We start from the raw sequence: 13,394 nt of genomic DNA, 5'->3' as shown, positions 1-13,394 counted from the left end.
TTATAGAAACTTTGAATTTCTAATTCAATGCAAACAACGAAGCACTTGAACATTAGGCATCAAGTCAACCTAAAATAAATAACCCTAGCAAACAACCATAACAATGTTTTGTTACTAAATGAAGGGACATCAAAAAGACAATTACGCTCGTTAAAAAAATTCCTTGAAATAAATGCGCCTCGGATGGTCCGCTGGCTCTGGACTACGAAGACATCGTAGGAAGGAATGCAAGATATGCGCGATCACATTGCTTTAGTGTGCACGAAATTCCGTACATTTTTATCTAAGATATGCACGGCTCCTACCGCAAAGAGAAAGCTGATGCGAGACGATATTTCTTCATGAAAAAATTTATACGTCAGACAAAAGAGAAACTAGACGGAATTATCCAATGGGTAAATAAATAAAAGAAATAACGATGACGCATTTATTTCAAACGACTTGAAAGTCAGATACATTCAGGCTTTATATACAATAACTTGAATCGTATCATGGGAGGCGCGCTTTATTTAACGGTATTAGTAACAGAGAATATGAGATCCCTTACCTTTATTCTCACTCGGCGTTTAAGCTTGATCGATACACAAGTTTTTGAACGTCTCCATTAAATCTAACCCAAAAAATACCCATGTGTTTATATGCACCCATGTGTTTATATGCATTTTTACTGAGAAAATTCTAAGTCATCCACAAAAGTATACTGCTGAGGGAAGCTTTCGCTGAGGTCTTTAGAGGGAACATAGGCCGGTTCCTAATGATCTCAAGACCTCAGCTCCTACGGGCATTCTCTCTACGGCCGTAATGATGTCAATTTGAGGGCAGTAAAGGAGCTCAGAGGCAGGAGCACTGCATGGCACCAATTGCGACGTTACTGTGAAGTTCAAACGAACTTTTCATCGCCCGGCGGGCGCCTGAAGCCTCTAAATGGTTTTCAAATGAGCTTCAGCCTCTGGGGATTACGCCCAAGATTAGAAAAAAATCATTTGCTCTTTGACAGCCGCCCCGATGAAAGGCCTCATTCTTTCTCATGTACATAAAAAGTTTAGAACAAGCGTGTTGCTGGAAAGGGAAATTACGAGAAAGAAATTGCTGGCCTGGGAAAGAGGTAATTAGCTCAGAAATAGTTAAAAATTCCGGCGTGGGCAACGAAGATATCAATGAAACTAAACAGGTGATTGGCTTAAATCGTAAACAAATGTTACTAAAGTGAAAATTACGCTCACATAGTTTATTTTTAGTACTGGAACTTATTAATGTAGGTCATTTGAGACATCAAATACTAAAGGAAATGGAATTTAACTAACTGAGATGGAATATTGTCATAAACGAGAGAATATTTCATTCTTCACTGCAGGTTCAGATAGAACAGGGACAACATGCCTGCAGGGCCCATACTTTCAAAAAAAAGTTAAGAGATCGTAAGTTCATCAGCCAATCATTGACGGCCTTTCAAACAAAATACACCAATCATAGACAAGAAAATAGAGCGTAATTACTTACGTTTACTTAGCGAGTTCTGAAAGTATAAGCCCTGATATTGACAAGACCGCCGAAACCAAAATTGCAGGGGAATCGGGCAGCACAAGGATTTGCTCTAAGTTAATTAAAGTGCTCGAAAACGGCCCCACCACATCTGTCTCTCTAACCATTCTAACCTATACGCTTATTATTTTTCACATTATTTCATACTGTCTCGTTTTTACTCGTTCCATTTATTCTATTCTCCCAATTCTATTATTCCTCTGGTTTTCCACGCCTGTTATCTCACTCATTCTCCACTTTTTATTGTCTCTCTCTATCCCACTCTATTCGTTACATTTTCCAGCACTTTTAAACGCACTTGAGGCGTGCTCTTTGAACAACGCAAGTGTTTTTTGTTCATTTTCCGACAACCACCGAGAGGTTGCATGACACAGGCTTAAGAGCATGCAGATCTAATTTGCTTTCGCCGGCACCCGTGCAACTGCTATTGACCGAAACTAGTCACCTGCCTCAAAGACACTAGCAGAAACTAGTCACCTGCCTCGAAGAGACTAGCAGAAACTAGTCACCTGCCTCAAAGACACTAGCAGAAACTATTCACCTGCCTCGAAGACACTAGCAGAAACTAGTCACCAGCCTCAAAGACACTAGCAGAAACTAGTCACCTGCCTCGAAGACACTAGCAGAAACTAGTCACCTGCCTCAAAGACACTAGCAGAAACTAGTCACCAGCCTCGAAGACACTGGCAGAAACTAGTCACCTGCCTCAAAGACACTAGCAGAAACTAGTCACCAGCCTCAAAGACACTAGCAGAAACTAGTCACCTGCCTCAAAGATACTAGCAGAAATTAGTCATCATGTAACCTCAACGTTACAGCCGGAGACAAGTCACTTACCTCAAAATTACAATCGGAAAATAGTTATTAGTCTCAACGCCACAAACTGGAATTAGTCACCAGCCTCAGTCACTAACCACAACTAGGCACAATCATCATAGTTAAAACCGGAGACAAATCACTAGCCTCAAAGTCAGTAACCAAGACTGGTCACGAGCCTCAGTAGCTACAGAAAACTAGTCGCCATTCTCTAAGTCAGTAACCGAAACTAGCCATGAACCTCAAGTCACTAACAGAAACAGGTCACCAGCCTCAAATTCACTACAATATCTCAAATCATCAACAGCAAAATCACAAACGAAAAAAAGTCACTAGAAGAAACAGGATGCCTGAGTGATGATGCTCTACATCACAGCATATGCGGCCCTCAGACGTGACTGGTGTGGCTTTCAGAAGTGACTGGTGTGGCCCTCGGAAGTGACTGGTGTGGCCCTCGGAAGTGACTGGTGTGGCCCTCAGACGTAACTGGTGTGGCCCTCAGACGTGACTGATGTGGCCCTCAGACGTGACTGGTGTGGCTCTCAGACGTGACTGGTGTGGCTCAGACGTAACTGGTGTGGCCCTCAGACGTGACTGGTGTGGCCCTCAGACGTAACTGGTGTGGCCCTCAGACGTGACTGGTGTGGCCCTCAGACGTGACTGGTGTGGCCCTCTGACATGACTGATGTGCCCCTCGGACATAGCTCACGTGGCCCTCTGACATGAGAGGGCCATTCTCTAGCTCAACTGATGTCGCTCTTTGGCATTAATTTAATCAATATTGATGCATATTCGGTACTGTTACAGCATAAATATGCAATATTAGATACTTAGTCTGAAGCAACTCTTTGCCAATTTTCCAAGATAAAAATGTACGTGATCAGTGGCTCATACTCTCGACATAATTAATTGAGGCTAGTAATCAGTTTCTTAATCAGTGATTCAGCGTGGAAAATCCAAGCTGACCGGCAAGGCAATCCATCCATCGGCACTGCAGAGGTCAGCACCGGAGGGTCCGTAAATCTGGCAGCGACTCCCCGTGGACTTGAAGACGGCTTCTTCTTGTGGGAGTGTCAATTACTGCAGTGATGGACGACACTCTTTTCTACGACACATTTGTGGGTTGGTACTGAACTTCTGGCATGGACATATCATTAACAGATGGAGGAAGAGAAATGAACGAACAGAGGAAGGGTTGGGCTCATAATGGTTAGGCTGACGGGCGTACAGGTTTTATAAAATTCATCTGAAGAACCGACATGCTGATGAATAGCCCGAAGTTAACACACGCAGAGAGTCTTACATAATTATTACTAGTGATGAATCACGTCCATATATATATACCAAATAAAGGCACTATCAGAAAACGCGAAGGCACAATCCCGTCAAAAAGCGTAAGCGTAACACTCTTTTATTATGCACATAATATCATTCAGCCATAATTTTGTATATTTACTCCAGTTGTTCAGTGTACACTATTCGCAAAAGAGAATTCCATGCAAATGCGACGCATGGTCGTCACGTGGAGTTCTGATCTAATAAACTCGTTTATGGAGAACAGAAACGACCGTCGAATTCAAAATTGAGTCCGTGAATTAACGAAGGATTTTTAACGCCGATTTTTTTAGGAACGATAGCAATCCTGGGATACGAAATCGGCAGAGTTGTTATCTCGCGAAGCACACGCTACAAAAGCCGCGAAAATACTCGTTGAGCACGGCAAAAATGTGCGAGAGTTTCAGGGAGTGACTTCCATAGCAAGAAAATAAATTAAATTGGCTTGAATGATCAAAGCGCCAGCCAGCCTTTATTGCATAGTCTACTTTTGTCTATTGCATTTGTGTGAAAGCGGACAGCTGTCTGGCAGTTATTCAGATACGAGGGACAGCCATGCCGAGCTAACATTGTATAACAGTCGCGGGACTTCCTGAGAGTCTCGTACTTCATTTCTTTATAATACAGTACATAACATTCAGTACATGGTAACAAATCATTCATCATAGCTTTTCGCACATTGTCCCAGCTAGAGCACTGCATGAGTACGTAATACTAAAATATTGAGTGCATGGTCTCACAGCATTGCGTAACTTAGTCCAAAAGTAGTAGCATAGCATGACTTACTCCCATAGCATTCAGTAGGCAGTTCCAGAGCCCTGCTGTGTAACGAACAAAAGTACGGATTAGTAACGGGGATCATTGGATTAAGGTTTGGTCGTGAGCCCCACGGGCGCCGCGTAGGGTAAGCGCGCAGCCTAGAAACAAAACTGCTGGGCGAGAAGTTTCTTTTTCTGAGAAGATAACCTTGGGAGACTCGAGCGCCTGCCACCACCACCACACTCAACTGCTGTACGTACGCGTTGAACCCTGGAGCATGTCGGGGAGGGAGTGGAGATCAAGGGGATGGCTGGAGAACGGGGGGTGAGTGGAGAACAGGAGGGATGAGTGGAGAACAGGGGGGGATGAGGAAAGAACAGGTGGTATAAGTGGAGAATAGGGAGATGAATGGAGAACAGGAGGGATGAGTGGAGAACAGAATGATGAAAGAAGAGGGGGGCTGATCAAAGAACAGGAGAAAAGTGGAGAACAGGGAGATGGACGGAGAACAGGGGGATGAGTTGAGAACGGGAGATGAGTGGAGAAAGGGGAGAGCAGTGGAGAATGGGGAGATGAGTGAAGAATGGGGGGGGGGNACCCACTACCAGATGGAGTTAGGTGCGGGCAACCCACTATCAAGTGGAGCGAGGTGCTGGCAACCCACTACCAGATGGAGTGAGGTGCGGGCAACCCACTATCAAGTGGAGCGAGGTGCTGGCAACCCACTACCAGATGGAGTTAGGTGCGGGCAACCCACTATCAAGTGGAGCGAGGTGCTGGCAACCCACTACCAGATGGAGTGAGGTGCGGGCAACCTACTATCAAGTGGAGCGAGGTGCGGGCAACCCACTACCAGATGGAGTTAGGTGCGGGCAACCCACTACCAGATGGAGTTAGGTGCGGGCAACCCACTACCAGATAGAATGAGGTGCGGGCAACCCACTACCAGATAGAATGAGGTGCGGGCAACCCAATACCAAATGGAGTGAGGTGCGGGCAGCCCACTACCAGATGGAGCGGGGTGCGGGCAACCCACTACCAGATGGAGTGAGGTGCGGGCAACCCACTATCAAGTGGAGGGAGGTGCTGGCAACCCACTACTATGCGAGTGAACATGAAGTTGTGGGGCTCAAAAAAGTACCGATAAATACCGGTTATGTATTGAGCCCCTCTACCGGCTACATGCAGGTGGCAGATAATATGTCATTTTTCCTGACGCTGCTAAAGGTGAAAGACGAGCTGGATTGTGAGTGAGTTAGTATAACTACATTGCAGTTGTAAAGCAATGTTAATGTAACAGCAGCGATTGCGCTGGTCGTGGCTGCATACTCCGTTAAGATATTAACAGAGAGGAGCGACTACCGCGTAACTAAAATTCAGACATTGAATAGAACGATGTATATTAGGCTGGGGCCATACCTTCAAAACTCGCTAAGTGAACATAAGTACTTACGCTCTATTTTCTTGTCTATGATTGGTGGATTTTGCATGAAAGGCCGTCAATGATTGGCTGATGAACTTACGATCTCTTAACTTTTTTTGAAAGTATAGGCTCTGAAGTCAAAAGTGTGATTGAGAATTAATAGAACTGGTTAATTTATCAGTCGGAAGTGGCAGGAGAGATCTTCGTACGAGGTCAAGGCGATGGCACGGTTGATGGTCTAATCTTTCAGTCACATCAATCAAGTAAATAATTTTACCGATCTCTTGGTCTTGTATCTATTCGAGTCGTAAAATTGAATTTTAAAATGTAATCAATTTTCTAATTTAATTGAATACATGACGGTGTAAATAGTTTCGAACAAGAAGCAAGAACTATTTTTCCTGAAAACATTTAGTAAATCCATAACAATAAAGGTTTAATTGGCGAGTTCATTTAACATCACACTGTTATCATTGGAGGCATATATGATACACTGCATATATGACAGTCGTATACGAAAGGAAGTACATGGTATACCATTTTAAAGACCCATGTCTAGGTTTCGCCCCTAGTATTTTGACACTTGGTTGCTGCCTCTTGTTTCGTCAACCAGCCTCTAGCAATTAGGTTCCAACCACCTGAATTTTGCTGCTAGGTTCTAAACACCTGAATTTTGCTGCTAGGTTCTTCAATCTGAATTTAGGAGCCAGGTTCTTACCACCTGAATTTTGCTGCTATGTTCTTACCACTTGACACTTTCATACTAGTTTTACGATTCTGTTTCTTTTTTACCAACACAACTCAATGGCACCATAAAACAAATAGTAGCCAGCAGAGCTAGTGTTTAGAAGGTCAGACCATTAAAAATATCTAAAATAACCGAAAAAAGCTTGCTGCATCGACCACTTAGCCCATTGCTTCCATGAACAAGCGCTGCAGGCACCAAAACAAACGCTTTAATTCCAACTATATTTCATGCAGCGAACAATGAGCAGAAAAATATACTGCCGGTCATTGAACCACAATGGAATACATACCAACTTTTATTAGCGACCAACAATTTTTCGCAGTTACGCGATTTTTTCGCAGTTACGGGATTTTTTTCGCATTTACAAGGTCAGGTTCCATAATCACGTCACTTATCAGGTTCCGGTAGTTAGAACGTTGCTTGGCTAGCGGCGCCCCTCCCTGAAGTGCCGTTCAGTTGAACAAACGACGCCGTGTTGACCGTTGCTCTCGCGCCGTGTCGCCAAACAGAGCCGCCGCTATTGTTTCCGAGCAGTTCACCGGCGCAGTATAGCCGCCGCGATGTAGCATGTCGCGGACTCGCGGTGCCTATAGTCATGCTGTGTCACCTACATGCTGGGTCACCTACATGCTGCGTCACCTACATGCTGTGTGAGGCTATATTCTTTGCATTCTGCATCAAGTTTGTGACATGCATGCTTGTCATTCTCTATGACCTGTAGGCTGCGTCCCAAGCAAAAGTTCTGCTCGCTCCGGCTGGTACGTGTTCAACAGAGCTGAATTGTAAGCACATCATGCGTCAAACATATGCACGTCCCGTGAACTGCAGTAACTCGCGGAACAACCAAGCACAACAAATTCCACTCCCAGGTCCTACACATATAGATATAGTACATGTTTATACACGTTACACTGCAGGCCCATAGGCGAAAACAGAAACATTTCATTCGATCCGCGGCATTCGCTTGCTTAAAATCAACGTCAAACACGACGGTAATTGGAAGCTCAACATCAAAGGGGTTCGAGTAAAGCCGGTCCGAGTTGCTTCATTAAAGTCGTATTAGGAACCCAAGTTTGAAAACAGGTGCTGGATACAACTTATAATTTGTAAAGAGTGAGTAGCTGGCAAGTCAGTCCAGTAGACGGGGACATATACGGACGCATCCGCTCACATATATTTTCGCGCGGGAGCTTTTCTTATGGAATGACCTGTGAGTGAGAGGCCATCATCAGATGACCGAAGCTTGCACAATTAAATGATACAATACATAAGATAATCTGCGTACCAATAGGGAGACGTTGATGATAGAACCAGAAAAGGCGCTGTCATGTAAACTACGTGATTTATAGTAGCGTAGAATAATTTGAGGCGCAAATTTACAGTGCAGTTACCGCAACACACATCGGTGCCAGTACCGCAACACGTAATGCGTGCGGTCGCAGCAACACACGAACACGTATGGTCGCCGCAACACACGAACAGGTATAGTCGCCGCAACACAAAATTTGTGCGAGAATGAAGTGACGAGCTTTAAAACAGAACAACTCGAGACGCGTGTCAACTTCTGCTCATATGGGCTACTGATAAATCGCACTGAAATTACTTAATTAAAGAACTGTTCAATAAACAAGCGGATAACGTGCTCGAAGGGTCATTATAGAATTAGATAAACACGTTGGACAATAAGTCTCAAAGTTACGTCGTCTTTCACGATCATTGCATTGAGGCTTGAACTCATGTATTGAGGTTTTCTTTAAAGAACCGTTATAAATAAAGAAAAGTTTCTAGCAACTAAGAAACAAGACTTATATCTATCAATGCACATGAAACGTAAATAGCCAATATTTTGCTAGTCATGCCACATCCTATATATAGTTCAAATTATTTTACAGACTCAATGTTTCGTTAATATAATGCTAATAATATACTTTTCTCCTCTACAACAAAGTTATTACAACAATTTCAATACGCAATTTTGATATTAGTAAAGATTTAATTACAATCAGTATCAGAATGAAGAGGACACACGACATACGACTGCATTTTCTTCACGAAATAAATTACACATACACAAATATCGAGCAAAAAACTGATACGAAATATGAACAAATAAAACTTGCCTTAAGAGGGAAAAAAGGAACACTGCTAACTCACAAAACCAAGTTTAACACACACAATAAAATCTTCAGCAGATGATAACCAAGAAGTCACGGGTTCAAATATTTAATTTACACAACTCATAACTCATAATTAAGATGTCAAAAACAGCTGGCGTCAAGTGGCGTCACGTAGGCCAGATAACAGGCAGCGATGCTTGCAATATCGTGGGAGGCATCGTGCAAGGCGCAACACTAAATAAGTTTCATCAATTTCGGCGGGTGCGAAGCAGGCAATGTTAGCGTAAGTGAGAGATGGAATTTCAGCGTGCGTGAAGCGGACAAATTTGGCGTGCGAGAAACACCTTTTCCGTATAAGAGACTGGCAATTTTAGCATGCACGAAACAGATAAATTTGGCATCAAAGAAACAGGCAATTTTGAACTATGCGAAACAGAAAATTTGGCGTGAGCGAAACAGGCAATTTTGGTTGGTGCAGATCAGGCAATTTTAGCTTGTACGAAACCGGCGGCTCAAGTGTGCATAAAACCGGAAATTTTAGCGTGCGCAAAACAGACAACATCAGCGGGCGCGAAACAGGAATCTTTGAGGTGCGCGAAACAGGCAACATCAGAGGGAGCGAAACAGACAACATCAGCGGGCGCGAAACAGAAATCTTTGGGGTGCGCGAACCAGGCAATCACGCAGTAGACTTGGAGTCGGAGCCATGCATAACAACTGAACAATAGAGCGCGGCTATGAGCCAATTTCCCGGCACCACCTTCTCGAGGGACGAGGCATTCAGAGATGGCGTAATTGGTGCATAGCAGTCGCTGTCCAAGGGCGAACTCCAGAAGATAAATTTTTACAGTAATTTTAAGCCTCAATAGAAATTTGGTGCACATTTCTTGTCAGGTTTTGGAATATTCGTGTCTATTTATAGTGACATTGCAAATCGCAGAAATGAACGGTGATTTCACCAGTAAAAATGACACGACGCCTCGCTTGGCACCTGGGGGCACAAAAAAAAAACAATAAGCAATTATTACAGAACTTTCGAAGAGAAGGGAAAAAGGAGAAGTTTTACAAGAAAATAATAGACACAAAGATGCGAGCAATGCGAAAGTATAAACTGGGGAGAGAAAAACTGTTGTAGGCGCAAGGCGTGATGAGGCGTTAATATTTCATGAATGTACCCGGCAACGACCCATTAAAGCAGCGGTGAGGGCAGCTAGAGAGCCTCGCCTAATTCATGGCACAATGGAGGGCATTATTCGCAAACCAGGAACCGGCGTCATGAGGCCGCAGGATCGCCGGTGGCCGCGCATATTGACCTTCTGTTCTTAGCAACAGTCGCAGGAATTAATGGCGGATAAATGATAATATTTTACATTCGTTTTGTGGTGAAATTCATCCACTTGTCATGGGTGATATTAGGGGAAATGGAAAGTTGACTGAATTAAAAAAATCAGCGCACGTAAAGCAAAAGAAAATAATGGATAAAATCAAAATTAATCACAGAATAACATGCACAATAAAGACCCAATGCTAAGAATAAATTTAACTAAACAAACGAACAACGACGTATAAAAAAATATTAAAGCGAAAACTTCGCAACACGGATCTTATGCTGACAATAAATGTTAACAAAATAAGCGAATAACGACCGGGATTTAAATACAATAAAAGTATCGAATGTTCTCGTGAATCCGCGGGACGCGCGGCGCTGCCCTGCGGCGCTCCAAGCTCAGCAGAATTTGGTATTCCGGACGCAGCGTCGGCCCGGCAAACGACTTGCCGAGTCTCAGGCACGAACACCGTCCGCCTGCAGCCTGCATGCATGTAGGGGGAATAACATGGACGAGTGTAGGCCAAAATAAAAGGCATGCATGTGGGCATGTTTTAGTATGAGAATACGTTGAGTGTAGCAAATAAGAGGCATGCATGTGGGCATGTTTTTAGCACGATATCACGTTGTGTGTTGCAACTAAAAGGCATGCATGTAGGCATGTTTTAATATGAGATTACGTAGTGTTTAAAATAAGAAGCATGCATGTAGGCATGTTTTAGTACAAGATTACGTTGTGTGTTACAAATAAAAGGCACGCATGGATGCATGTTTTTAGTACCAGATTACGTTGGATGTTAAAATCAATAAATTTTAGAAACAAGTAAAGCTCCTCATGCACAAGATTTTAGAAGCCTCTGAAAAATTCAATACAACAATAATTAAAAATTAGAAGTAATTAAAATTAATACAAAATTTAGTTCAATAATAAAAATTAAGAGGCATCATTTCCAGCACTGAGCATCGAGTCCTTGTGAGTAATAAAGGATGTTCTTCAACATTATTTGTGGAATATTTGGATAAAATAGCCGTCACTGAGAGAAACGAGAAGAATATCTTCACTTCAAATCAGATAATTTAGGTAAATAACTGTACGAAAAAGATTCAGAAAGAAATTCATATATAAATATAAGTTAAAATGATTGGCTCAAACCTTCGTAATTGATTAATAAAATATGGAAATAACATAGGGATAAAATTTAGATTTTTATTAATGTTTTCAGTAATTCATAATACCAAATTTAAAATAAAATGACGATGTGGATATTTCATTGCCTTAGAAAATCCTAATGTTCAACTGGGAGCACGCAACGAAAATTTAAAGCTGATATCATGTCAACATTTACAGTTAAAAGAAATACAGTTGAAACAGAGCCTTCTTAGAGCAACGAATCCAATTTTTCTTCAGCCATTTAATATTACATTTTGGTCATTTATCTAATGAGATCAGCTAGGCGATCATAAGAAAAAATGCTGGAGGCTCAATTTGGGCGTCTCCTAAGTATCTATTTTTAGGAGAAAATATAGATATTTACTTCAAACCTCAAACAAAAAAAACTATTCCGGAACTTAAATGATAATTTATAATATTTCTACTGTCCGATATTTTGATAGAAGATATTTTTCCTGCACTCTCGAAACACGACAAAGCTTTTTGTCGTAATCACTTCAAAATTAAAGACCAGGGAACGTAATGAAAGTACATCTGGTAGAAAACATCAGTATTGATTGCGACTCGAAATGATCGAATGATGACACCGAATAATCAAATTTTAATGATGGAATTGGCGAGCAGGCGCTGTAATTTAATGCATGCATTCGCAGTGAGTTGCGAAATTGAAAAATCTGAATATAGAACATCGTACTTGTCGATGACATCAACTAACTATTAGCGTTAGAATAAAACAATGTAGTTGTATGGTCATGTAACTGAATTACCTGAATTGTACTTCTACATATGACGGGTATTCTTGCTATATTTTTTAAAAAGGTGAGAAAAGAGGCAATAAGAAACGTGATGTGGTACGAAAAAAGCCTTATTTATGAAGACAATCATTTTGCTTGAATAGGAGAAACTCGGAATCTTCGCAGATCGAAAATTATAGTTTTCAACAGCTTGTCTACGGTGAAGAATTCAAAATGAAAATCACATTTTCAACATAATTTCGAGAGGTTGCAAGGTTCCAGGAACAATGCAGTTGCATATCAAAACAGAGTTTACCCGTCAATCAACATGCTGTTAGATTGCTGCAGTCCAAGACATAACTAGATTTTAACTTTTAACTTTTTCAATTGTTGTTGTTGCGTAATAGGACTGGAGGACTCATTCATGTATTTCTGCTAGACTCAACCACGTATTTTTGCAGAAATCAACCCCGTATTTCTGCAGAACTCAACCACGCATTTCTGCAGAACTCAAACACGCATTTCTGCAGAACTTAACCACGTATTTCTGCAGAACTCAAGCACGCATTTCTGCAGAACTCAACCACGTATCTCTGCAGAACTCAACCCCGTATTTCAGCAGAACTCAACCACGTATTTCTGCAGAACCTAACCAAGTATTTCTGCAGAACTCAACCACGCATTTCTGCAGAACTTAACCACGTATTTCTGCAGAACTCAACCACGTATTTCTGCAGAACTTAACCACGTATTTCTGCAGAACTCAAACACGCATTTCTGCAGAACTCAACCACGTATCTCTGCAGAACTCAACCCCGTTTTTCAGCAGAACTCAACCACGTATTTCTGCAGAACTCAACCACGTATTTCTGCAGAACTTGTCTCTTATACACATCTAGATGTGTATAAGAGACAGCAACAGGATCTTAAGTGAACAACAGGATCTTAAGTGAAAAAAAACAACAGGATCTTAAGTGAACAACAGGATCTTAAGTGAACAACAGGATCTTAAGTGAACAACAGGATCATGAGTGAACAACAGGATCTTAAGTGAACAGCAGGATACTAAGTAAACAACAGGATCTTGAGTGAACAACAGGCACCGTACTTTCAAAGTTCGCTAAGTGAACGTAAGTACTTACGCTCTATTTTCTTGTCTATGATTGGTGGATTTTGCTTGAAAGGCCGTCAATGATTGGCTGATGAACTTACGATCTCTTAACTGTTTTTAAAAGAGTGGCTTGAAAGGCCGTCAATGATTGGCTGATGAACTTACGATCTCTTAACTTTTTTTGAAAGTATGGGCCCAGGATCTCAAGTGGACAACAGGATTTTAAGTGAACAACAGGATCTTAAATGGCCTGCACCTTAAGAAGTACGAGAAATGGGAAGATCTCTAGGCCGTGCACTATAAAAGGTCAT

This window comes from Hyalella azteca, unplaced genomic scaffold (assembly GCF_000764305.2).
Source record: "Hyalella azteca isolate HAZT.00-mixed unplaced genomic scaffold, Hazt_2.0.2 contig10644, whole genome shotgun sequence".
NCBI lineage: Eukaryota > Metazoa > Arthropoda > Malacostraca > Amphipoda > Hyalellidae > Hyalella > Hyalella azteca.
This window is presented reverse-complemented; position numbering follows the sequence as displayed.